The sequence below is a fragment of the Protopterus annectens genome, chromosome 1.part2, assembly GCF_019279795.1.
Source record: "Protopterus annectens isolate FY-2018-M chromosome 1.part2, PAN1.0, whole genome shotgun sequence".
In the NCBI taxonomy this organism is placed as follows: domain Eukaryota; kingdom Metazoa; phylum Chordata; order Ceratodontiformes; family Protopteridae; genus Protopterus; species Protopterus annectens.
The window spans coordinates 859,248,158-859,275,075 of NC_056727.1; positions in this window are offsets into that span (position 1 = coordinate 859,248,158).

Here is a 26,918-nt window from a genome sequence, read left to right on the forward strand (position 1 = left end):
TATTAGAAATGCTGCATTATTATTTTTAACACAAAATACAAATGACCCTAACATGTACAGATAAAAATCAGAATATTGACTTTTATTTAAAAAATTAGGGTGGAAATATCAATGCTACAAGAGATATGTTTGGACTGAAATGAGCATATGTACTTTATTTATTTATTTATTTATTCGCATTTGTTTAACCAGGCTCGAAGAACCCGTTTTCAATGGAGTCCTGGGGAGAAAAGCTCCACATACAGATTAAACAAAGATGAGGATATACATATACATTACATGGGGTTAAACATTGAGAAAAAGCTCCACATACAGATTACACAAAGGTGAGGATATACATATACATTTGATAGGGTTAAACATTGTACAGTTTATGCAATTAAACATGCAGAGACAGCTAAAAACACAGGTAATAAGAGTAACAATATATCTATATATTTTTTTTTTTGAGCAGAGTTAGAGTAGTATACAGGTAGGCCATGAGTAAAGCTACCTGGTGTTTAGACAGTCAGAAGAGAAAAAGTTACTAGAGTAAATAGTAGGTTATGAAGGGTGAGAGCAGGAGCATTCCCATGTGGAGGTTAGATAAGAGTGGAGTGATTTTTTTTAAAGGATGGGAGGCTTGTAATGGTACGAATAGAGGGAGGAAGGGAGTTCCATAAGCGTGCTAGTGAGAAGGACAGGAGGTTTTGTCCAGGAGGGTGGAGGGGTCTATGAATTTCTATGAGGTTTTGATTGTTTGTTCTTAGATGTCTTTGTGTGTGGTGCATTTTAAAGGTAGAAGAGAGTGAGGGGCAGAGGGATGGCTGGAAAATCAGTTTGTGAGCATATGTGAGTTGAGTATATGAAAGGTAATTAGGTAGTTCTAACCATTTTAGTTTGTGGAGTGGTTCACAGTGGTGTGTAGATGATTTGTTAGAAGTGGTAAATTTGGCAATTTTATTGTAACAAGAGGATAGTTTGGTTTTGAGGGAAGATTGTAGGTTTGTAAGAAGGGGTGCTCCATAGAGAAGGGAGGGTAAGAGAAATGCAGTTGAGAGAGTAATCTTGGTAGCTGAGCTGAGGAAACGATTATGATGGTAGAGCATGCCAAGTTTTTGGTGGGTTTTATTTATGTTTTGTAGTAGATGGGAATGGAATTTAAGCTTATCATCAATTTGGACTCCTAATAGTTTGGTTTCTGATACAAGCTCAAGGGGGATGTTATTTTGGCTGTAGATGGAGAATGATTTACGATTGATGTTAGTAGTTTTTGAAGGAGTAAATATCATGAGTTTGGTTTTAGCAGCATTAAGAGCTAGATGGTTACCTTTCATCCAATTTTCAGTGGTGGAGAAGGCATCCTGGGTAAGCTTTAGTAGAGCTGGTATGGATGAGGCAGCGCAGATGATTGTGGATTCATCTGCATATTGAATAATATTAGCCTGAGGGATAGCGTGGTAAAAATCATTAATGAAAATATTAAAGAGAAGGGGGCCCAGAATGGAGCCTTGTGGGACACCTGTAGGGGTATTTAGAAAGGAGGAAGTAGCTTTTTTTCCACTTGACTGCTTGTTGTCTATTGGAGAGATAGCTGTTAAACCAGTTGAGTGAAGTGAGAGAAAGGTTTAGATTAGATAGTTTAGTAAGAAGTAGGTAATGGGAGATAGTATCAAAGGCCTTAGAAAGATCAAGAAGAGTGGTAGATACAATGAGTCCAGAATCTCTAGCTTTATTCACAGTTTCAAGGAAGGACAGGAGGGCTGTCATAGTACTATGATGAGGTCTGAATCCGTGTTGGGTAGGACTTAAGAAAGTTTTCAGGGAGAATATTCAGCAGAATACCATAGAGAAAGAAATTGAGAGTAATGATATTGATAGAAAAAGGCCAACAGTAAGTGATGGAAGAGAAAAGAAATAACAGTAATGGCAGATTTGTTGTAGTGAAGGGCTACTGGTATGGAAGGAGAATTACCTGTTCATGTACTTATATTCCCTCTAAGACTTCTGTCTTGGAGATTTGTAGAATATCGGAAGAAATAATACGTTTTCATCAAGTTATTTAATTTACAGTGGAAACTAGAACCTGGTCTGTAACAATGAAGATGTATTAGGGAAAGGGAAACTATAATGAGTGAGGGCACATTTTTAAAGAAGTATAGGGAGGTATTTGGTTTAGAGGATTTTTTCAGTAAGAAAAACCCCAAGAGAATTTACATATTATTCCCTTAGATACAACAACTGACCTAGGCTGGATAAAACATATGTATCACAAAAGCATTATCATTTGATTGAACATTTTGAGACCCATCCAATAATTGTACCTGATCATTCTCCTATAATGATTAAGATAAGGATGCAAAGTAATAAAATAAAATAGAGGCATTAGTGTCTCCCCTTCATATTAATTAAACATGGATGAATTTAAGAGATGAGTATCAGACACAATTATATAACTGTTAGAGAAGATAGAAATCACTGCAGAAGGAATCAATACTGCTTGGGAAAAGATGAAAATGGATTTTAAAAGTATGGTAGAAATAAGGGAGAAAGAGGTATGGGAGAAAGGTAATAGGAGTTGTATAGAAAGCCTAGAAAAAGTTAATATGTTACAAAGCAAGAAGAGGAATCTTATGGATCAAGAATATGTTGCAAAACATCTACAGAGTGCTAAGGGCAACATAAATGAGTATTTGGATAATATACACAAGTTTTAAAACTGCTGGTAAGCAGATATATTTTGTAACAATCCCACAGCCCAGAAACTTTAGCACAATGACTTTGGCAACATAAAACAGAAAGAGCAGTAGCAAAACTCAGGGAGCCTATAAGAAGAATATATACCCCTAAGGGACAATGGGGAAATTATTGAAATGTTATGTAAACGTATACAAGGCAGAGGAGAAGAGAATCAAGATAAAGGACAATTGCAATTATCTATGGAAGTTAAGATATGTCAATAAGAGGAGGCTCAACAACTAACAGCCAGCGTAGCCAAGGAAGAAATTAAAATGGTGATGTATAATCAGTCAGCAGGGAAATCTCCAGAAACATATGGCATCCCTGTTTAAATTAGGAAGGAGGAACCTGATTAAGATTTAGAAGGGATTCAATAATGTTTTGAAGAGGGGATAATTGCACACACCTTTGAAGAAAGCAATGCTAGCAGTACTACTGAAACAGGATAAGGACCTTGTAGATCCTGCATTATGTAGACTAACCTTGATTCTGAATTATGATTATAAAGTTTTTATGTCTATATTATCTAAATCAATGGCAAAATACTACCAAAACTGAAAGATACGGATCGGTCTTGTTTAATGGAACTGAGATAGACATCTGATAACATTAATAAAATAATAATAACAACTTTGACAGAACTGGACTATAAAAAGCACCATTTTTGTTGGTAAGTGTAGATACAGAGAAAGTATTTAAGAGAGTCTGCTGGGATTTTATGAGTCAGGAAAAGGGTGCATATGCATTCCTTAATAGAATAATAGAGTTAATAAGGAGAATATACGAAGAATCTCTGCCAAGAATAAAAATGGGAGGTGCTCTTTCAGACAGATTTAGTCGAGCTAGGGGAAGTAGGTAGGAATGCCTTCTTTCCCTTTCCTATTTGCTTTATGTTTGAAGTCCTTAGCAAGAAAAATGAGTTCACAGATTCAAGGAAATTACTAGTATGGGAGTCAAAAAAAGCAGATGTTGTTTGTAGATGACATTATAATATAGTTAACAAACCTGGAACAGGATATCTAAGTGTTGTGGAATATTTTGCAACAGCTGCAGGCATTTTTGAAATATAAAACAAAAGATAAAATAAAAACAATAGCTGTAAGTCAAAAGCTGACATATCATCTAGTTCAATAATATCAATATCTATGGAGACATGATAAAATGAATGTCTTATGTATATGGATTAAAAGGATTCAGCGTTTGCAACCAAAAAAATAAGGTAGGAGACCAAGTAGAGGAAAACCTGTAACAATAAGAACCTGGAAGATTATGCTAAAGGAGCTGGACAGTAAGATGCATGCAGTGAAAATGATTTTAGTCCCTTTCATTGTGTGTGTGTGTGTGTGTGTGTGTGTGTGTGTGTGTGTGTGTGTGTGTGTGTGTGTGTGTGTGTGTGTGTGTATGTCTGTGTCTGTAGCTCACGTGAATTTTTATTAGCCAGAGAAAACTTGTGGATGACAATCAATAAAGAATGAAGGGATTTGTCTAGGAGAGGAACAAGGCATAAGTCAGGCAGAATAAGATGATTCTTCCTACAGAATCAGGTGGTTAGGGCTACCTGATTTGAAGGGACATTTTAGTGCCATGCAGTTGAGGTTTACAAACACACACATGTGTGAGTGTATGTATATATGTGTATATACATATATATATATATATATATATATATATATATATATATATGTGTGTGTGTGTGTGTGTGTGTGTATATATATATATATATATATATATATATATATATATATGTGTGTGTGTGTGTGTGTGTGTATATATATATATATATATATATATATATATATATATATGTGTGTGTGTGTGTGTGTGTGTGTGTGTATATATATATGTGTGTGTGTGTGTGTGTGTGTGTGTGTGTGTGTGTGTATATATATATATATATATATATATATATACACATATGTACACACACACACACATATATATATATATATATATATATATATATATATATATATATATGGGTGTACTTGACCTAAAACTCATTTGACTGAAACCCATTTGTCCGACACCCAATTGACCTAAATTTCATAGGTACGACAGCTCATTTGACTGAATCCCATTTCACCGACAGCTTACAATGCTGAATTTCAACATACTAAATCTTAAACCATAGACAAACACACTTAGAACACCAATAACAAACCCCTTCCAGAACTTAAAAACTACTTGCTTATTCTCTTAGCAGAAACGTGACAATGTACAACCAAACTAGGTGGGGGGCTGAGCCCCCCATACCCCCCTAATTATATATACTAGCTCCAGGATCGCACTACAGTGGGAAAAAGGGCATATACCTTTAACCTGCCTTACAGTACTCTACACGCTGCCACTACTGCTGGGTATGCACAAAACATTTGCCAAATTACTTTACATGCTTCCCATAAAAATATAAAGAGACAAACCCACATTTAGAAACACTACTGCACTACTTTCTACATGACTATCAGAATTCTAACAGTCAGCACTGTAAGTTACAGCAATTCTTTTTATCACAAGCAAGTTTCAGGTGAAGGAAAACCCACAACAAGTCTATGTCTTAAATGGTGAAATGGGAGTCAGTCAAATGAGTTGTCAGTCAAATGAAATTTAGGTCAGTTGGGTATCGGTCAAATGGGTGTCAGTCAAATGAGTTTTAGGTCAAGTGAAGTAGACCCATATATATACAGACATATGTATAAATATATGTCTATCTGTGTGCGTATAAAGCACATGTACAAAACATATCTAAAACACATGCTAAAGGCATATACATCAAAGTAGAAAATGATGGTGAGAAGAAATATAAGAGATAAACTCAGAATATCATTTTGCACACAATCCCAATTATATAGACCATTGTTCCTATAAAATGGCAGATAGACAATATTTTATTAAATAAATCTATGTGAGAATGAAGAATGGAGGTTTTGTCACTACAGATGCCAGCAAGTAAGGGTACAGAAAATAGGCAGAAGATGGCTGGAAGTAACTAAAGGAAATTAGCTAAAGAACCAAGGGACTGAGAGCTGATAAATTAAGATGAAAAAGTGACAGACTAAGATGAAGCCAAACCAGTACTTGAGATTGTCTGCTTGTATCAGTACCAGTGAATAAGCACAAGGGTCAGGAATACTCAGTGAAAGGCAGCCTTGGTAGAGTGCTTGGAGAGTCAAGAAAAAGGAGATACTATAAAAAAGGGAATAATCAGCAGGCCTATAACATATATATAAAATTATAAAATATTTCATGATAACTATAATAATCAGTCATAGAAGCTTGGAAGAACTTGGAAGAGAGGCCAGCTAAATCATAATAGAACAAAGAAGACATTTTAACACACCCAAATATATGACAAAGTCCAGTCTAGAATTTTTACATGTAAGTGCTTGCACAGGTACTTTTATAGCTTAAGCAGACTTCAGAGGATTCTCATCTGAAGTGCAGTATAAATGATGGAGATGTAAAGAAGGGAGAGGAAAAATGGGAACATGTTTTTTTAGGAATGTATGGATTTGACATACATTAAAGATTCTCTACAGCATATATTGACACAAATGCTGGAGGGAAGTTATACTACCTGAGGAGATCTTTTTTAGCTGGAGTTTAGGATTAGAAATGCCAAAACATCTCATTAAATTTAATGTATGTTGACAACCAAACATGAGTTTATTGAATATTATAAGGGGAAAAAAGAGCAGGTAGTGAGATCTTTAAAAGATGGGGAGAATAAACTGCATAAAATGAATAGCATATATGGGAACAAGTTATAAAAAGTATTGCCCTAGGGGAAAACGGATGAAAAAGAGTTGACAAGAATTGAGCAATACAAAGATATGATGGAAAGGATAAGATGAAAAAAAAAATCCCAATGAAAAATATATGGATGAAGTGTAAAGATGATAATGGAAAAAAGAAATTGCCCCAGGTGAACCAGCCCACTTGCCCGTAGAAGAAGAAAACAATGTACAAATGGTGAGATCATTCTCCACAGTATCATGCTGATTGGACTGTGGGGTACTTATCTGGCTTCTCTCAAGCAAAATTGGTCATGTCCACTGTCAAAATCTGTGTAGGTGTTGTGGTAGGGATGGCATTCAAGTGGAAAGGTTTTGAGGGTGTATCCAGCAAATTAATTTATTTTGTATTATCTTCTCCAGTGACACAAAGGGATAAATTCCTAACTATGTCCCATGTGACTCTACTTTGATTAGCAATTCAGGCACTTGGTGACAGAGGTTTGGGAGAATGATATGCTATGCCAGGGAAGAAAGGGTGGGTCTTGCTCATCCCAGGTCACTACTCCTGACACAATCAGTGTTGAAAGGCAGACATGATGCAATAAGGAGAGGGGCAAATGAAGCTACAGTGTGGGCATGCTCCCCTAGGCTGGTAACTGCAGCTCTTGTCCTTGCATGAATGAGCTTGCACAAACTAATAGAGGGACATAGACTGTCCTTGCAGTGATGCAGATACTCACGTCACCACCCAAAGAGAGTGGGTAGGCTATCTCTGCCCGAGTGCTTGTGGGAGTACCAAATAGCTAAAGTCTGCTTGGGTGATGACCACTCAGGACAGCTCTTGCACTAGGGGACATTAGGGAATATCTCACCTCTAGGGCATGAATGGACTCAAATTTGATAGGGCGAGACCATGTCTGGCAGGCAGAGGGTAGAAAACCACCCCCCTCAAAAAAAAATAAATAAATATATATATATATATATATATATATATATATATATATATATATATATATATATATTCCTCATATCAAGTCTAACCAATACAACTATGAGGATTTAGAATGACATGCATCCAGTGAACTAAAACAACCTTAAAAATGATCCTGCTGAGATTGAAGCACAATGGAAAACGCCAGAGCAGGATTGTGGTCAAATGGGGTCCTAGAAAGGGTAACAGACCATCCCCTTGCAGAGATCCAGTGTCTCATTACTTGTTTGTATTTCAGTAGTTACCAGAAACACTTTTCAAACCTGTTTGCATGCATACTATTTTCTTCTCCTTTACTTTTATAATGATTATGGAGATTTGGACTCAATTTAAAACTTGCACTTCAAAATTTATAGTAAAACACTGATGGTCATTTGCTAAAAAAACAAAATAGCATGAGCAACAGCAAGCTTCTCTTCAATGAAAATGTATTTGGTCAGTGGAGGATTATGTGTACCTTGGGCATTGGGTCTGTTTTCAAACCATGGGCTTAAATGAACATATTACTAGGACTGCGCATAAATGCATATGTTCTTTAATTCATGTTTTGACTGTTTTAGCACTTGTTAGACTGAATTTTAAATTTGCAGTTCTGAATATTTTTAGCAAGCAGTGAAACAAAACGTATAAACCAATAATGATACAATTATTCATTTCAGAACATTTCAACCATTAAAAGCCATTCAACCTGGTGTCATTATAATCCACCTATATCTGTACTTAACAATTATTGGTGACTTTATCGACTGTTGACCTATCACATGTCTGATTGTGATAAAAATGGTCACAGTAAAGTATTCCAATTTGCTTTACACAGATGCACACTAGTCTTGCAATAAACCAATAATTATTTAACTTCATTAGTTCAGCAACAGGGTCAGTCACTCTTATTCAAAGGCATTCCCCAAACCCAGCAATTAAAGCTACATTCCCGACCACATCCTTTTCAGATGTCTGTGTCAAATAATAATGATTATGATAATAATAATAATAATAATAATAATAATAATAATAATAATAACAAAGTCACATATTTCAAATTTGTTTCACACAAACACACAGTAGCCAAAATAGTCCAGCTTAATTCACACACACACACACACACACACACACACACACACACACACACACACACACACACACACACACACACACACACACACAGACACTAGTCCTGCAAAGCCAGATTATAGACTGTTTAAAAATGGCGAGATTATAAGAGCATGAGGTACTTTCACCTATAGACACGCCCCCACTTCACTGTCACCAGCAGTTATAGCCGTTTTGCTGACTTTATAAACCCTTATTGCTATGAAGAAACAAATTACATGTTCTTTTTGGTAGCTTTGGAAGAACTATATGAAACTGTATAAAGATTATTAGCATCATACCATAATATCCAGCCATGTGTAGCACAATTTAAAGAAAAGAGTATTTATGAAAGCATAAGAAATATTAACTACCTGATAAAATACACCAAGCCAATATGCACAGTCTCTGCAAAAGTAAAAGTCATTTGAATAATTCAACATTAAAGAGATCTATTATTTTTTTGTTGGGGGGGGGCTTACATACTTGCATGCCCCTACATCTCATTTAGACTTCCTTATGTCTTCTCTGTCATCAAGAATAGCTATTTTCACTGACATAACTCAATACAGATCTGACCTACTTCAATGGCTAATAATCCTTTATTGTTGCAACATACACTTCCAAAGTCAGGAGACCTGGATCATGGGCAAATGGGGTCTTACAGTTTTAGATGAAATGTGTTCGCTCGAGAGCTGACAGGTAAAATGCATCTGTCACTAAAAGTGGCAAATGAGATCTGGGGTAATCCTGAGAGGATCATTATGGGTAAAACTAACCTTTTTTTGGAAGGCGTGAGCTGGGATAATGGCAGAGTCAGTTCCGAGATACAGAACTGAACCCACAGTCAAAGATTATGTGAAGACTGACAACATTAGATCAAATCTTTTCCATTTGCTGGGTGTATAGTTTCCTGGTAGAAGGTTTATGGGAAGACATCAAAATATGACTGACAGGAGAAGACAGCAATGGTTATCTGGCTATCAATGGAACTGGAGAAGCCAGGAAGTCAGCCTGAGGTTTGTCAAATCTGGGTGTATCGTGGTTTTCGGGTGAGACAGAAGGTCCGGAGTTGGATCCAGAAACCAAGGTGGTTGAATCAGATGAAGCAAAAGAAAGGGAAACCAGATCTATTGAGGTCAGTATGGAGCAATGAGGATGACTTTGCTCTTCAACCTGGAGGCTTTCTGAAGGAATTTGGAAATTAAAGAAGTGGGAGAATATGCATGAAGGAGACTGGGGTACAAATAGTGAAGTAGAGCATCCCTCAGAGATTCCTCCTCTGCAGGGATCAGGGCAATGTAGCTGCTGCACTTGTTGGTTAGGGGGAAGCAAATAGATCATAGCAAGGCTTGCCCCATTGATGGAATATCTTATCCACAATTTTCTTATTATGGGACCATTTGAGAGGTAGAAGAATGTATCTGCTCAATTTGTTTGATATCACATTGGATTTCCCCAGTATGTGCAATGCTAAGACAAAGCAGTTGGAAGAGATTGCCTATTGCCACATTCTGAGAGCTTCTCGACACAGTGGGTAGGATTTGTTTCCTCCCTGTTTGTTGATATACCAGAAGAATGACATGTCTGACTGTACTACAGTTGTCCCCAAAGGGAGAGCACTCTGAAATGTTTGGAATGCTAAGAGCACTGTTCTCATTTCTAGGAAATTTAGATGCAATTTGGCTTCCTCAGGGGATTAGGTGCCTTGGACTGTCCCCAGATAATGCCCGCCACCCTGGCTTGGAAGTGTCTGTGGTGACTATGGCCTTGGGCTGAAGGGGGATGAACGGATGACTTTGTAGAACCTGGTCTGAATGAATCCACCATTTTAAATCTCTCTTACAAAGGTTGGTGATTTTTATCTTGTACGACATAGGTTGATAAAGAATTGACCATCGAGCAGCTAACATCCATTGCAGAATTCTCAAGTAAAAACCTGACAACAGGTGTTAGGTCCCTACTCTAGGCCAGTAATTAAACAGCCTGAATCCTCACCACTGACACTGGAGAGGGATGCTCACTTGGAATACAAATGGATACACTCAGTATTTCCAGATGAAGACCTCTCTGCATCAAGCACAATTCCCCTTAAGGGAACGCACACAGCCTGGGGTCTGGATTTCTGATTTCCTCCATGTCTCCAATAAGACTCGCCACTGGTACAGCTGTAGGGTTAAGTCCTCAGCCAAGTATCCAAGCCATGTCCTCCAGCACCCTCTTTATGAAACCAGTGCTTCTTGTCTCTGCTGCAAATAGATGACACACACACTCTTTGAGATATAATTTTCACACACACACACACACACACACACACACACACACACACACACACACACACACACACACACATGGGAAAGGCTGGCACAGATTGCCCAGTCTACCAACTTTGTCCAGACTATAAGGTAGATTCACTGTCACCAGTTAGTTGCTATAAGGCTCTTAAAAGGGCACTCAGTTATACTGTGTACAATTAATACTAATGCAAATGATAATGTTGACCAAACAGCCAGGCTTTCAGGAGTAGCCAGAGTTATCACCAAATAAATACATGCAAACACTGTCAGCGCTTAAATATTTTCTAAAAGGACCAGCCACAGTGAGAAGTTTAAATATATTTAATAATAAGTAATAAAAGAACATGAAAATAGTAAATATTTATTTACAGTAAACACCAAAGTTTCAACCACAGAAAATATTAAAATAACACAGATGAACAGATTCAGAGATAAAGAAAAACAATACTTACTACTCTCACTATATTTTCCTGACTAATCTAAAGAGTTACTATTCTCTGCTTCACTTAGTAGAGCAAGGCAAGATGAAGTAGGTGAGAGATTCTTCTGTGTCGGGTTCTAAGAAACAGACTAAGTCTAACTGACAGACTTCTTAATATAACATCTAAATATTATTTCTGGGATAGCTTACAGAATGACATCACATCTGGTCATCTGACTCTGTTTCCCACATTATCACCAGCACTTGGAGCTGTCAGGAATTTAGTACCTATGCATTACCATACACACAGATAGAGCTTTGCTCAGATCTGCTGCAGCTCCTGGAAGTGATAAAACAATTTCAAACCTCTAAACTTCCAGAGTAGCAATTCGCTCCCTGCAATATACAATGTGGATGGTTTCCTAGACATTTTGTCTCTGGCTGCAACCAGAACTGTAGGATACAATCTTTATGGCCTAATTTAATTTCAACTATTTTTCAAAGTTAGCTAGAACTGAGATTAATCTCTTCATTTCCAGTATCCTCTGTTAAAACATACATATTTAAATCAGTTATAATACAGTCAGGACACGCTGCTGGTATATTTTTAACACAAGCAACTTTACAAATATGTTTTCAACACAAGCATCTGTACAAATCAGTTTGATACACAAATGACATATAATTCTTTACAAAATTCTAGCTAGCTGTGCTGGTATATGTTACACATCCACTGCCCTATTTCTGCCGGCATGGCTTGCAATACTTCACATAATCGCAAGAAGTACCAACATTATTGTTGCTGCCATCAATCCAAGAGCCTGAAGGACCAGTCAGGCCAAAATTCAGGTGCTGCAAATTATCTTTTTGACTTGGAGTCTTATAGTTTGAACTCTCAGTAATGGAAGGAAAGCAATGATTGCCTTTGTATTGAGAAATGCTCCTATAAACTCTAAACTCTGAGTGGGTTCCATATGAGATTTGTCATAGTTTATGGTTATCCCCAGATGACAGCACGTCTGGAGAACCTGGTCTCTTGCACATATAAGTTGATGCCTGGTCACAGCAGTGATGAGTCAGTCATCTAGACATGGAATCCTTCTAGTCCCAGGTGCACTGCTACTACTGCCGTGCACTTGGTAAACACCCTGGGAGCTGTGCTGAGTCCAAAGCACAGTACTCTGAACTGATAATGACTGGCTTACAGCTGGAAGTGTAAATACCTTCTGTAGCATCTGTTCATCTTTATGTGATAGTATGCGTCCTGAAGGTCTATAGAGCATATCCAGTCATCCTTGCCCAGAGAAGGGAGAATGAACTGAACCATGACCATCCAAAACTTGGTTCTTTGAACTGACTTGCTTAGTTCATTGAGATCCAGAATTGGTCAACAGTCCCCTGTTTTCTTTGGCACTAAAAAGAACCTTCAATAAGTTCTGGATTATATCTGGTCTGGTGAGACCGTTTGGATGACTCTTTTTTCTAGCAACTTTTATATTTGAATTGCTACTTTTTCCCTCTGACTGGGTGGAACATCGGGGATTTTTCTTGAAAGTGGACGTGGAAGGGAAAAGGGCATTATATATTCTCTGGAAATAATCCTCTGCACCCAAGTATCTTTTGTTATATCTAGTCAGGCTGTCTGGTGCAGGGATTATCATCTCCCAACTGCTTCCAGAGGTGGACAATCAGGCTTCCTTTCAGGAGTGCTGGTAGGGTTTGTCAAAGAATGAATCTCTGAAACCCTAGTTCTGTGAGCCATTTCTGCCACATGGATGGTAGCATTCATTTGAGGTCCCTCCTTTGCTCTGGGGGATCCTCCTCCAAATGTATTCTGGAAAGGACTCTTAGATGTTTCGATTCTCATTTTCTGACCTCCGTGTTGATTCCTGGAAAAGGTTTATTAAGGGAATGAAATACACATGCCCACAGCAGACAGGGTCTTTCCATCCTTCTCATACCTGGACAGAGTGCCTTTAACCTTGGGGCTAAATAAAGATGTTCTTTTGAAAGGGGCATTGCTGAAAGATGACTAGAAAGGCTCCCAAACTCATAAAGCAGCATCCAGGCATGTTTCCTTATGGAAATACCAGAACCTGTTGTTCTTGACGTTCCCTCTGCTACGTTTGACATCAACCTAATGGAAGAATTGGATATGAACTGAAGGGTAGCTAACTGGGAAGTCATGAAGCACTGAACTTCTTCAGAAACAGCACCTGAAAAGGTATTTGATAACTCCTTAATTAAATCTCTTTGTAATCTGGTAAAATGTGCCAAGTAGTTGAGAGACCTCAGCACAAAAGTGGATGAGGCATATACACGCTACTCAAATCTGTCCATCACCCATGACTCTCTGTTGGGGGATGTACAGTGGAACTTTCCTCAACAAGTTTCTTCTTGGTGACTGCCACAATGAATGTGGCATCAACAGGAACTCCGTTACTCCAGAACTGCCTGTCTGCTGGTAGTGTCATAATCCTATTCAGTCTCTGAAAAATGGGTTCTATAGTGTCTGGATACTTCCACGCCCACTGAGAGATCATATCAATGAGCTTGTCAGTGGGTGAAGTCACCCAGGAGGTAGAAGGTTCAGTACCAAAAGCCTCCAGGATTACAAATTCTTCAGGCAGTGGGCTACTGGGCATTCAGTCACCTCTCTTTTTAAGAATTTTCAGGAGATCTCCAAATGAGACTTCTTCAGGAGGTGACTAAGGGGACACTTTGCCCTCATCAAAATCTGTATCCTCTGTGATGGATTCCTCTGGGGAATCAATGTGCTTCCTCTGGCATGCCCTCTTTCTGTGGACCTCCTCAGTGGGATGTTCTGGGGAGGTATATGAAGGGGAAATTACAATTCCCTGAGTGGGAGTCTGGGGTTTTTCTACTGGTTGTCCCAGTACAAAGAGATGGTGAGGCTCTGAGTGCTGGGTCATCACAGAAGACTTCAAATCCAAGGGGAAAGATTCTGTCATAACTGCCAGAGCAGAAAATATTTTCTCTGCAGCCTTAAAGGCTGAGCTGCCCAGAGAAGAAGAAGACATCAGACCTGAGAAGACACGCTTCTGGATCCTAGCCCCCTCCCACCCCAAAGGCAAGACTTCCAAGATGGAAGCCAGAGCCAATTTGTCCAGTGCTAAGGCTCTGAGGTGTAGACACAGCTCCAAAAATCTTGGAGTTGAATGTAACACCCCAGATTCGACAGGCAGACTACAGCTGTGGGAAATCCATGGATCAGAAGGAACTGGAGCGCTCAGAGATGACTTTAGATCTTAGGATTAGGATATCCTCAAATATGAAACTGACGGGCCCAGACAACTTGGATCTAAGGACTCTGACCCTGCAATGGTAGTCAGAAGAGGAACTTGTAAAGGAGGAATTGAAGACAGACATTCAGATCTCCTGATGCAGATAGGTAGGAGCCAAGGGAACTGCAATCTGTCCCTGCACTCAGAGGATCTTCTTCACCAGTCACTTCACATCTTCTTTGGTTAGGCTCCTGGAAGAATGAACAGAAAAGGTAGAAGGAGACCTAGGATGTTCCAGAAAGGGAGAAGATACTCTATCCAGGACAGGGTCCAGGGAGGGAGAGCACCTTACTCTAGATAAAGGGTTAAATGCCATTTGTGGTGATACTGGATCCAACAACTTAGGATCCAATATTTTAGAACTTGTCAGATCCTTTTTGGAAATAGACGGATCTGAAACAGTGGGAACAGATGGCTTTGGCTGTGTCCTACATGAGCTACAAAATGAACTGGCACCACATCTTTGTGCTCTGTTCAATCACAGCCTTACCTCAGGCTATGTCCCTAATGAATGGTGCTACAGTCATCCTGCTCCATAAAGGGGGAGCAACTACAGACCCTAGGAACTATCGCTCTACTAGCCTGATGAGTCTGGTATGCAAAGCTATGGAGCGCATCATCATGGACCTGCTTAACAAAGATAGAGGCAATCTTCAAACTCTTGACCCCATACAGTTTGGCTTTATCAAGGGGAGATCCTGCCTGCCGAACCTGGTTGACTTGTTCGAAGCAGTCACCAAGATTGTGGATGAGGATAAGGCAGTGCATACAGCCTATATCGACCTGGCCAAGGCCTTTGATACCATTCCCCACTCAGGTATCATTGATAAACTCACCAAACTAGGCATCAATCCTTACATCACTAGGTGGGTTGCAAACTGGCTCACAGACAGGACTCACAGAGTGAAAGTTGCAGATTCCAAGTTAGACTGTCGATCAGTCATGATTGGAGTCCCACATGGCTCAGACCTGAGCTCTGTCCTGTTTGGCATCTACTTCTTGGAAGTCCAGGCCAACACAGAAGGACACTGGCTGACCATGTTCACTGATGACTGCAAGCTAGGAGTCATTATCAACTCCCCAAGTGATGCATACATCCAACAAAAGGGCCTCTCCGAGACAAATGACTGATGTCAGAACCATGGCCTGAAGCTTAATGCCAAAAAATGTGTTATCATCCCCTTTGAAAAAAACTCTGTTCCGATGAATTACCATGTTGATGGGAGCCCACTGAACACTGAAGGGGCCATAAGAGATCTGGGCACCCACGTCGAAAGCCACCTCACCTCTGACCACCACATTGCCACTGTGGTCAAAAGATCATTCTACGTGGCACATCTTATAACCAAAACTTTTACATCCAGAAAGAAAGAGGTCATCATCATTCTCTTTTCATCCCTCATTAGACCAGTCATTGAATACAATGCCCTGTTTGACATGTACCTGACCAGACACCTACAACTGCTGGAGAGGCCACAAAAGTACCTCACAAAAAGGATCCTAGGCCTTAAACATATGTCCTATATGGACAGACTCAAGAAACTTCACCTGTTCTCAGTCAATTATCGTCTAATTAAAGGTGATCTCTGCTTGACTTACAAAGCCATGTCCGACCCAGCCCTACTTGAAATGCTACACCTAAAGAAATCCCAATCCCCCTGTGCCACACGCTCCAGAGATCACAACCTCATTACCACAATTAACAGAACATGTTGGAGGGACAGGTTCATCTCCCAAAGACTGCCCATACTCTGGAATAAGCTTCCCATTCATGTCAAGCAGAGCACCTCACTGGCCCTCTTTAAGAGAAATCCTGATGAGTGGATGGGTAACAGAAAGTTCACTCCAGGGATAATTCCAGTTGCCCTACTGGATATGGGCACTGTGAACTAACATAGGGTGGCACAGTGCCTGGACAATTTTTTGTGGCTATGCTTGTAAAGGCTCCTGGGCCATTAGCCTAGTACACACCTACGAACCTTTGAGTCTTTTGGATCAGTAGCTCACATAGGATCGGTAACTTTTTATTTCCTGTGATCCGGGGTTGAGACCAGATCCTTTGCTTATCTTTTCCTGGAAGAATCCAAGGTAAAAGATGAGGAAGGCCTCAGAGAAGAGGATTTCTTTGACTTAATTTTTAATATAGTACCTTCAGAAATAGCTTCTCCAAAGGAGGAAGAAAGACGGCCTTTCAAAATGAGCTTATTTTTTCTTTCCACTAAAGCTCGTGGATTGAAGCTATGACAAATATACAGTCTTCTTACAGGTGAACAGGCTCCAAACAATAAACCCAAACAATATGGGCATCAAAGAGAGGCAATTTATGCCCGCACTTTATCCATTTTTAAATCATGCTGGCTTTTCTGACATGTTTAGAGATTTTAGACAAAAGTCTAAACACAAGAAGGAGAAAGAGATTTTTTTTTATATCAGCAAGCAGAAGGAAAAATGGGAAAAATACCAGCAATGGTAAGAACTACTTAAGAAGAGGAAGAGATACTAACAATAGTATCTGGAAAGTAAACAAGTACAAAACGATGGAGGAAAATTAGACAGGGATTGTTAAATAGATAAAAACGGATGTAGGATAAGGTTTAAGATATTACAGATAGTAAGCAGTAAGGAAATAAGAATGCAAGAAAATAACTATCACTTATCTCTATGAAGCTCAAGAGTAGCAGTAGACCACCTCTTTTCGCTAAAGCAGCAAACTAGATCTGGGGTAATTGGGGATGGTGCATTATGGGAAAGGGTGAACCTCAAGAGTTCCTGGTAGCCACAAGCTTTAGCAACGGCCGAGCTAGATCTGACAGATTGGATCCGAACCCATCAGTTGAGAAATGAATGAAAATTGACAACATCAGATCACATATTACTTACAGTTGAACTAATATGAGTCCAATAAAGTATTATAGTACATTTATTCCCACACCTATGAGAAGAAAAAAAAAGTTCCCACTTAACAGTTGTACAATCACTAAATCGCACAAAACACACAATGCACATCTTTGCATCTTCTCAAGTCCTCTCTAATCACATTCACTCATGAAAGTTCCCTTTAAACAAAAGGCAAGCTATACAGATACATAGCCCTGTCTTTAATCCTGCCAAAGGTCACTCACAAAAAAAATAAAAAACAAAGTTTGTTCCCAGAGTCTTTAGAAATATGAGAGAGAACACATAAAATAATCATAAAATAATAAACTAGCAAGGCTGAAAAATTAAAGGGTGCTCTACCTGTCTAGGTAATTAATTTCCTGTCTCCCAGCTCAAAAAAAATTAATTCCCTTAGTTACAGACATGTTCTCCCCAAACATTTCTGACAGAATACTGCTTAGGGATTTTTTTTTTTAAATCTGCAGACTCATATTACACTCCCAAAGAAACATGTTCCTGTTTACTCATTTCTTTTCCATTCCACCTCTAGCATTTGTTATCTACCTGAATAAATATTCTCTGAAGTCTGCTTAGTGTATACAAATTCTTACGCAAACACTTCCAAGTACAAACCATAAACCTTCTGGATTTTGTTGTCTACCTGGAAGCCATACAGATGTACTCCAACAGTTCCTTTGTAAATTGCCTTTCCAGCCTCTCTTTTCAATTGTTTCTAACCTCCTTTCATTGATTTTTGTAGTTACCATGCAATATTTTATATGGCCAGCTAATAATCCATTTTTAACAGTAGCTTTGGTTTTAGACTCAACTAAAAACCTAATCAGAGCTGATCTTTCACTTAGCGCTCCTATTTTCTTTGCCAGCATAGAGAAGGCGGTCTCTAATCTGCAGTCCAAACTTCTGTTTGGCTCTATCCCACTCTATTACCTTTCCCACTATAATTATTTGCTCACAATACCTTGGTTCATTTCCCAATTTTCTCCAGTAAATCCCACCTCTACATGCCTATTTCTTATACCCCGTATTTGCAGTCATCCATATTGGCAAAATTTTATTTCTCCATGCCTATGCTGGCTTAGTTCTTAGAATATCTTCTGCTACATTATGAATATAATATTTTGTATGGTTGTTGTCATTCTCTTTAAAGAAATGCATTCAATTTCCTACTGTCTTCATACTTCTCAAACTCCACCATTCCATCATCATCCATTTTCACTTTATTTTATAACATTCTGTTTGTGTTATGTGTATGAGACTTAACTGCATAGCTCTAGAATATCTATTCAAATTAACTCATTACATCTAACTGACACATCCAGGTGCATCTGCAGTTAACTCCTACTGATGCCTCTAGGTGTCAAATACTGCTTGTTCATATTTGCATCAATTAATTCCAAAAGCATGCTATTATATACAACATTTTAAAATATTACATCTTAAAACTTACACAATGACACACTCAACTGCATTAATATTTGATCACTGTCTAGTGCAGGTAAAGAGATATTAACTGTTGTTTTTATGATATTAATTTATATATATATAATTTTCACATTTTTCTAAATATCTCAACAACCAAGTAACACAGAAAGAACTCCTTAGCCTCATATGAAAGCTCTCAAGCTAGATAAATAAAATGCAGATGACAGTATGTGTGTAACTTGAGTGGTTCTTGAGATATTGTAAGTTGGTTACAAAATATTACAAGCGTAACAGTTGATGTGTTTGCTGCAACTTATAAAATTCCGTTTAAGACCTAGAACCTAAATAATGCTACCACTATAAAATAGTTTGTGCTGAAGGGTTTGCCATTTATACTTCTTTCATAACCCCAATGGTTCCAGAAATATCAACATTTGTTTGAAATGTGAGGACAGTTTGATTCTGTCAGAAGGCTTAGCTTATTGGAAGTTGCAGTGCAAACTTCCTGAGCTCCACTGGAGTGAATGAGTTAAGTAATCCTAAATAACTTTGCTCTATGGGGAGGATCAACTTATAGAATTTAGTTCCTACCAACTTCACCTCCCAAATAAATTCCTTCAACTCTAATAATTACAGTCCATCATTTCTTTGGTTGATAAAAATATGCCTGATCTGTGCATTAAACTAAATGTACTAAAACATTTTCATTGCTTGTATCTTACAATCCAATATCCATAATTAAGATTTCACTTTCACAGTTTTTGTATTATCTTTTGCTTAATGACTTCTCGCATATCTCTAGCTACCATAACAGAATAATTTTTAATCCACAGACCTAAATATGTCATCTTCTCATGTTTCCATAAATATGGGTACTTACTGCTGAACCAATTAATGTGTGGGACATATTTCAGTGCTAGAGCCTTTATTTTTTTCTTCAATCATTTTATATCCTGAAAAGACTTGAAATTGTCTCAAAATGTTCCACAACACTGAAATGTCCTTTTCTGGATGTATCAAATATAAAATAATATCGTCTGAAAATAAAATGACCTTTTCTTGATTAACATACTGGTTATATCTTTGAATTTGTGACTCCCTTATTTTCTTAGCCAAAAGCTCTAAATATAAAGCAAACAACAAATGGAACAGAGGACACTCCTGACTGTATTGTTTGTTCAAACACAGCTTATTGGAGAGTAACCCTCACACCTTAATTCTTGTCTCTTACCTTTTACATATTCTCTTAATTAACCTTACCATTCTACCAGGGAATGCAAATGCTTCCATTGCCCTACACATAAAATATCAGCTGATTCTATCAAATGTTTTCCTCTGTATCAAGATCCACTAATAATAGCAGTATTGTCTTACTTTCCAATTCTGCCTGGATCATCATTGTTCTGTCGCTGTTCTTAAATGTTTGTCTCTCCTCCACAAAATGGATTCACATCGACTCAGTGAAGGTGAGTGGCAAAAACAAACAGACTGAAAATCATTCAACAAAAATAGTTTTGCGGTGGGCAAACCCCCCCTGCACAGGACACTCCTACAACCCCAGATTTACATATAAAAATTCCAAGGTTGCACAACAGTGGAGAAAAAGGCAAACTCCATTGTTGGTGAAAGTAGTCCTGGCAAAATGTATTTCTTCTTTTTGCATTTATCGTAACTACCTTTGTCAATCTGACATACTTCCCTTAAAACCACACTGATTAATATCTACCAATGGTGGCAACATCTTTACCATTCTCCTAGCTAGTATTAACATAAACACTTTATAATCATGGTTTAAAGCTAGGTCCCAAGGATCATTACCCTTTTGGGTAATACAGCCACCACAGCTTTCTTCCAAAATGTTGGAGCTTGCATCCCCCCTTTTAAAATATTATCAGACAAGACCTTCCAGATCATTATCACTTTCAGCTCTTCTTACTTCTAAACATCCACAAGAATGCGGTTCTTGAAGACTTCCTTGCTGATTGATAATACATCAACATTTTTAGCCTATCTCTAACTATCTTAACTATTAATAGTTGAGCCTCATCTTCTTCTATCCTAATTATGTCTTCTATGAATATTTCCATTTGTGCCTTTTTTAGTTTCTACATTTCTCTGCTTTATTAACGTTTTAATAACATTTCTGAAATATCTCTAAGGGTTCATAAGTATGTACTAAACTAAGAGCCAATGTGGCCTTTTTAAGCCTAATCATGCATCCCAAATCTCTGATAACTTATTTTGCCCTTGGTAGTATAAGCAGGGGCATTGTAAATGAAGCATTCAAAATCAGGAGACTGGGACTTCTTGTTCTGTGAGGTGCTCCTTATTCTGCAACTTTGTAATCTCCCCCAAATAATTCACAGTGCCTGTTTAACCACATTGATTTCTTTTTTGTTTCTTCCCTATTTTAAACTCCATTTTCATTTTATCCCACTCACTAGCTATTTTTGAAAGACTTGACTGCACACGTTTAAACTATATTTTCATTGTATACCACTCACTAGTTATCCCTTCTGAAGAAAGTTCAATCTTCCATAATAACTTACATCATTTTTACTAACCATTCCTTAAATGTCTTTCTTTTTAACAGGTAAGTTGGAAAGTACCAGTTTCACATTTTTACTTCATCACTTAGCATCATTATCTTAGTTATTAATGCATGATCTGAAATAATTATTGGATGTGTGTCAAAGCATTCAGTTAAGTACACATGCTTGTTTGAAATATTATTTCTGTCCAGTCTAACCCAGTCATTGTACTTTGTTGAATAACATGTAAATTATTCCATACAGATTATATCTTCCATACCAAATAGTTTAAAATATTTCTTCAGAAATCTAGCATCTTTTTCTATATTTTCCTTTCTAGATCCCCCTGATACATCTTCACTATTTTAAATCAAGATCAAGTACCCACCCATAAATAATATTCCCTGGTGAAAGCGGATTATATATCCCAAAAGTTTCTTGAGATTCCGTAATAGGAGCTCTTTTTTTTTAAACAAGAAATATCTTTATCAAACCATCGCTTACTACACAGGCAATCATACATTTATATAAATGAAAACAAACCACACAGACACAATCCTAGTTGCAAGCATTTTACATCACAAACCATAATGGCACACTCCCAGCTGCAAACATTATACATTGCTTCTAATCTGCCAAATCTTTCTCACTCAAACATGTAGATCATTTAAGTCCTGCCACCTTTTAATACTCATTCCTCCCTTGTATGCATTGTTCCCACAATTACCATTTTTCCTATATAGTTTGCTCCTTTTTTAAAGATCTCAGTTCCAGTTGTTTTACTTCCAGTATAGTTGGTTTAGATTTTATTTATTTAACATTTGTTTAATATTTGTTTATCAGGGAAGTCTGACTGGGCATGTTTGCCCATTTTCAGAGTAGGTCCAGGGAAAAAAGCTACACATATTATCAATATAACAGTCAGTATTTTAAACAACAGTGAAACAATCAGAGAAATGATAGTAATAAATCACAAAGTAACACATATTATCACAGTTCAAGTTAGTAATAAAGTTAACAGGATCACTTAGTGATACATGTTTTGGCATTTACACTTAATAACAAGAAATCATTTGGTGGAGTAGTGTCTCAGAGATACAGTGGAGTAGTCCAAAACCATCAAGAACAAGGAAAAAGACACAAAATGACTGAAACTAGTGAAACTTTCTATCTTTTAGTGGAATCACAAAGTCTCATATGTTGAAATGCAAAGAATTTTCTTTGTATAACAATTTTTCAAGAGAGTCTAAAGTACCTTGGGCATCTTGAGGGATATTAGTTAAATCCGGTCAACCCACACTCTGGAAGGGATTATGTGGTCTCTTCTTAGCCCCTTCCAACAAAATCCTTTCCCATGGTTTAGCAGTTTCAGTTATTCTTGAAGATGAATTACCTTCCAGTTGTGCCTCTCTGGACTGCGTCACATACTGTTCCATGGTCCTGTGACCTCATTCTACCCCATCTTCATGAAATACCCGGGGTAATTGTACAAAAGAAGAATTACTGGTCATGGACATCCAAAACTACCAAGCACATGAAAAAGACACAAAATGACTGAATCCAGTGAAAATTTCTATCTTTTAATGGAATCACAAAGTCTCATATGTTGAAATGCAAGGAATTTTGTTTGTATAACAATTTTTCAAGAGAGTTTAAAGTACCTTGGGCACCTTGAGGGATATTAATTAAGTCTGGTCAACCCACACTTTGGAAGGGGTTATGTGGTCTCTTCCTAGCCCCTTCCAACAAAATTCTTTCCCACAGTTTAGCAGTTTCAATTATTCTTGAAGATGAATATCAATATAACAGTCAGTATTTTAAACAACAGTGAAGCAATCAGAGAAATGACAGTAATAAATCACACAGTAACACATATTATCACAGTTCAAGTTAGTAATAAAGCTAACAGGATCACTTAGTAACATGTTTTGGCAGTTACACTTAATAACAAGAAATCATTCAGTAGAGTAGTGTCTCAGAGACACAGTGGAATAGTGTCTCAGAGATACAATAGCTTAATATACAATGGAGTAGTGTCTCAGATATGCCTGTTTGGTTCTGTAAATTGTTATGCTTAATGTTGTTACCCTTATAATTATATAGGATCAGTAAGCAAATACAGATACATTGAAAGTGGAGAGTAGGGGAAAGAGGGTGAGGATGGGAGTAAGTAAGGTATTCAGTAAGCATTGAGCATACCTCTCAACAATACTGAATTACTCGGTATTTACCAGTTTTGAGGGCAAAATAATGGGGTGCCACAAATCCATGAGTGGCCCCTTTAATTCCCAATTTTTTTTGCTTTTTTTGTTTTGTTTTTTGTTTTTATTGTTAAAACTTAAAATTTATGGTTGATATCACATGCACCAGCATACAGGAGCATGAGTGATGACATCAGCTTCACAACTTCGTTTTTGGAAGGAATATACAGCAATGGAAGCATTCCATGCAAATTTTAAATTTCAGTCCGCCCAGCAACCACCCACAGAAATGGGCTTCCGGAGATAAGAAAAAGAAAGAATTCTATTAACAGGTCCAGCTAAGCAGACAGTGGAGTGATTTATTAATTCCACTCCATCTGTTTAGCTCTTTCTGGCCACTTCATAATGTGTGTAATGCAGTAAATATTTATTGTTTTATTAATGTAATTTGTAGGCAGCAGCAGCAGCATGCAGTTGCAGATACTTAGCTTAGTATATGAACAGCTCACTTGTGGTGTGTGTACTTTGATAGTAAAGTAATTTCCTCCACTCTGTGGCCGCTAAGACTGAGTTATATTTGTAGCAGCAGCTCGAGTCGTAGTCATATTCTTCCATTTGTGTATTAATCTGATAGCAGCTTGAGCTCGCACTCACAGAATGTGTATTAAATAATCTACTGCATGATTTCAATCTAGTAGCAGTGTGTGTGCACACGCAGTGTCTTCCATTCTATCAGTAGTGTAACTTCTTCTGCATCACAGTATTTTATGAGTGAATAGTCAGTGCAAGGTGTTTTCTTACATTGTTTATTTAGTGTTAGCCAGGTCATCTTATAGCAGTACATCCTCAGGCCCTTTTCTTTTCCTGTATTTACTACGTACTGGCCATTCCTCTGTACTGTAGCGGTTTACTCTGATCCACTGAAGGGAAAACAAATGGCAGTTTGGCACCATGGTGCAGAGATTCAGTTTGGATTAATGCCTCACAGTAAGAGCTTCTCCGGTTTGATTCAGGGCTAGGGTGCCCTCTGTGCCGAGTCTGTTGCTTGTCCTCCCTGCATTTGTCTTAGCTTCCTCTGGGTGCTTCTGTTTCCTCCTACATTACAAAGACATGTGTTTACATTTCTCCCTGGGCCTCGGCTGAAAAACCGTAAAGAAATGTTAAATAAATAAAATAAAATTGCAATGATGTGGTAGTATTCACAGTGGCAATTCCAAGTCGGACTTTACCAGTAAAGAAATGTTAAATAAATAAAATAAAATTGCAGTGATGTGGTAGTATTCACAGTGGTTAAGGTATTGAATTTAAGGGAAATGTGCATCTTGGTTGCAAAGTTAATCGCCCCACATGTGCTCGATTACACAGAACAGTATCATAAATTCTTTGAATGTTTTTTTTTTGCTTAAATGATTGTTTTCCATTCTACTGATGCCGTTTCCTTCTAGCAGACACTTAGTATTGTTCTGCTGACTGCACACTTTTAATACGATCTGTAGCCATTTAAGGGAATGTCTTATCACACTGATTCCTGTAATACAGAATTATCAGTTCTCAGTTTGAGTCTGAAAAATATGCATTTCTAGAATAAGTATCTGATTCTGTAGCCATTTTAAGGGAAATTCTTAACATTGTTTGTAACTTGTATGATTCAAAAGTGTCAGTTCTCAGCCTGAGTCTGGATTGAAAGTATAATGTATCTTTGTGTCTGCTTTGCAAGACTGAGTTTCACTGAGTACATATCCACACAGGCCCAGAACTGTTTGCCCCAAGGTCGACTTCCTTTGTAAGCAGTAAGTTAAAAAAGTATATTTGTAGTTTGCTGTATTTGCTGCACTTTGCTATACTGAATGTAACTGCAATGAAAATGATGCCGCTCCATTCCTTATTGCAATATTACTTGCTCTTTTTATGTAACATAGGCAATTTATTCCTCAAGGGCAAGAGGCACTTTATTTGTAGATGAAACAATGAAATATAAATTTGTTTGTTAGCACCAACCTCTTCATTACATCTCTTTAATGTGGAATTATTTAGATGACTTTTACTTCTGCAGAGCTTGTGCATATTTACTGATAATCCTGGACTGTAGATGTTGAGTAGACTTTTATGATAAAAATGTTCTGAATTGGGCAGTTTTGTCATTATTGGTTCATGCATTTTGTTTCATTGTTTACTGGAAAAATGTTCAAAACAAAAAAAATTAAAAGTACTCTAACAAGTGTGCTTTATTATATGGGGGAATATAATTTAATACAGTCAGGAAGGTGTATCAAAGAACACATGTGTCCAAGGGGCCTATGATTTGAAAACATCCCAAAGGTAATATTTATTTGCCACTGTCCAGATACATTTTTTTTGAATATGGGTCTCAATGCTGTTTCAATGCATGTGAGTTTCAAGGGCAGATAAGTTTTAATGCTAAGTCTATTTTCGTTGTGGGACTGTGTTGCTTTGGTTAGCCAGTGTCTATCAGTGTTTGTGCTATAAAATGTTCAATAAAAGTAAAAGTTTTAAATGAAATCCAAATAATCATTGTAGAAGTAAAGCAGTATGCACATTACAGTGTTTATGGTAAATGGGGCAAAACAGCCAAATAATGAGACATTGAAATGGCTGCAGGGGGGAGAGCTGTGTATGGTGGGGCCCCATTCGACCATGTTTTTGTGAGTGGGCAAGGCTGGCAATTGGCAATCTCAGACAGCCCCAGGTGGCACAAATTCTAGCTACACCACTGATCAGTAGGCCACGGAGAATGATTTTTGGAGGTCCTAGCAAACAAGAAACAAACTATAACATTCTTTTGCTCAGATTAGAATACTACCTCCCATTAAATGCCCTACTTTTACCACAAAATCCACATACTGCAAGTCACCAAAAACAAAATCCTAAGGTTCATTATCTTCTCCCTTCACAGTAAACATCATTGTTCCACATTTAAAAAAAATGGTTACCATTTACTATAGTGTCTGGGGACATATAATGCTCTTCAGTTTGCATTTGAAAGTTGTTATTCCACAATTCTGTTGGAGTGGGTGGGGTTACATAATTATGTATGCAAATTTTATGTTAATCACCATACCAATTTGTACCTATTTTTCATGGGGCTTTGTCAGATTTTTGATATTTCCAGTTTGAGAGGTATGGCATAGAGATATAGTGAAACTGGAGAATAGGGACAGAGGATGAGGAGGGGAGAAATGTGTATGGCCTGGTGAGGAGCAGGAGCATAAACAGTTGTCATTTAGGTTGGACGTTAGCAGTTTTTTGAAATGTGTTATGTTTGCTGTGTTCAGTATGTTCTGGGGGGTGGG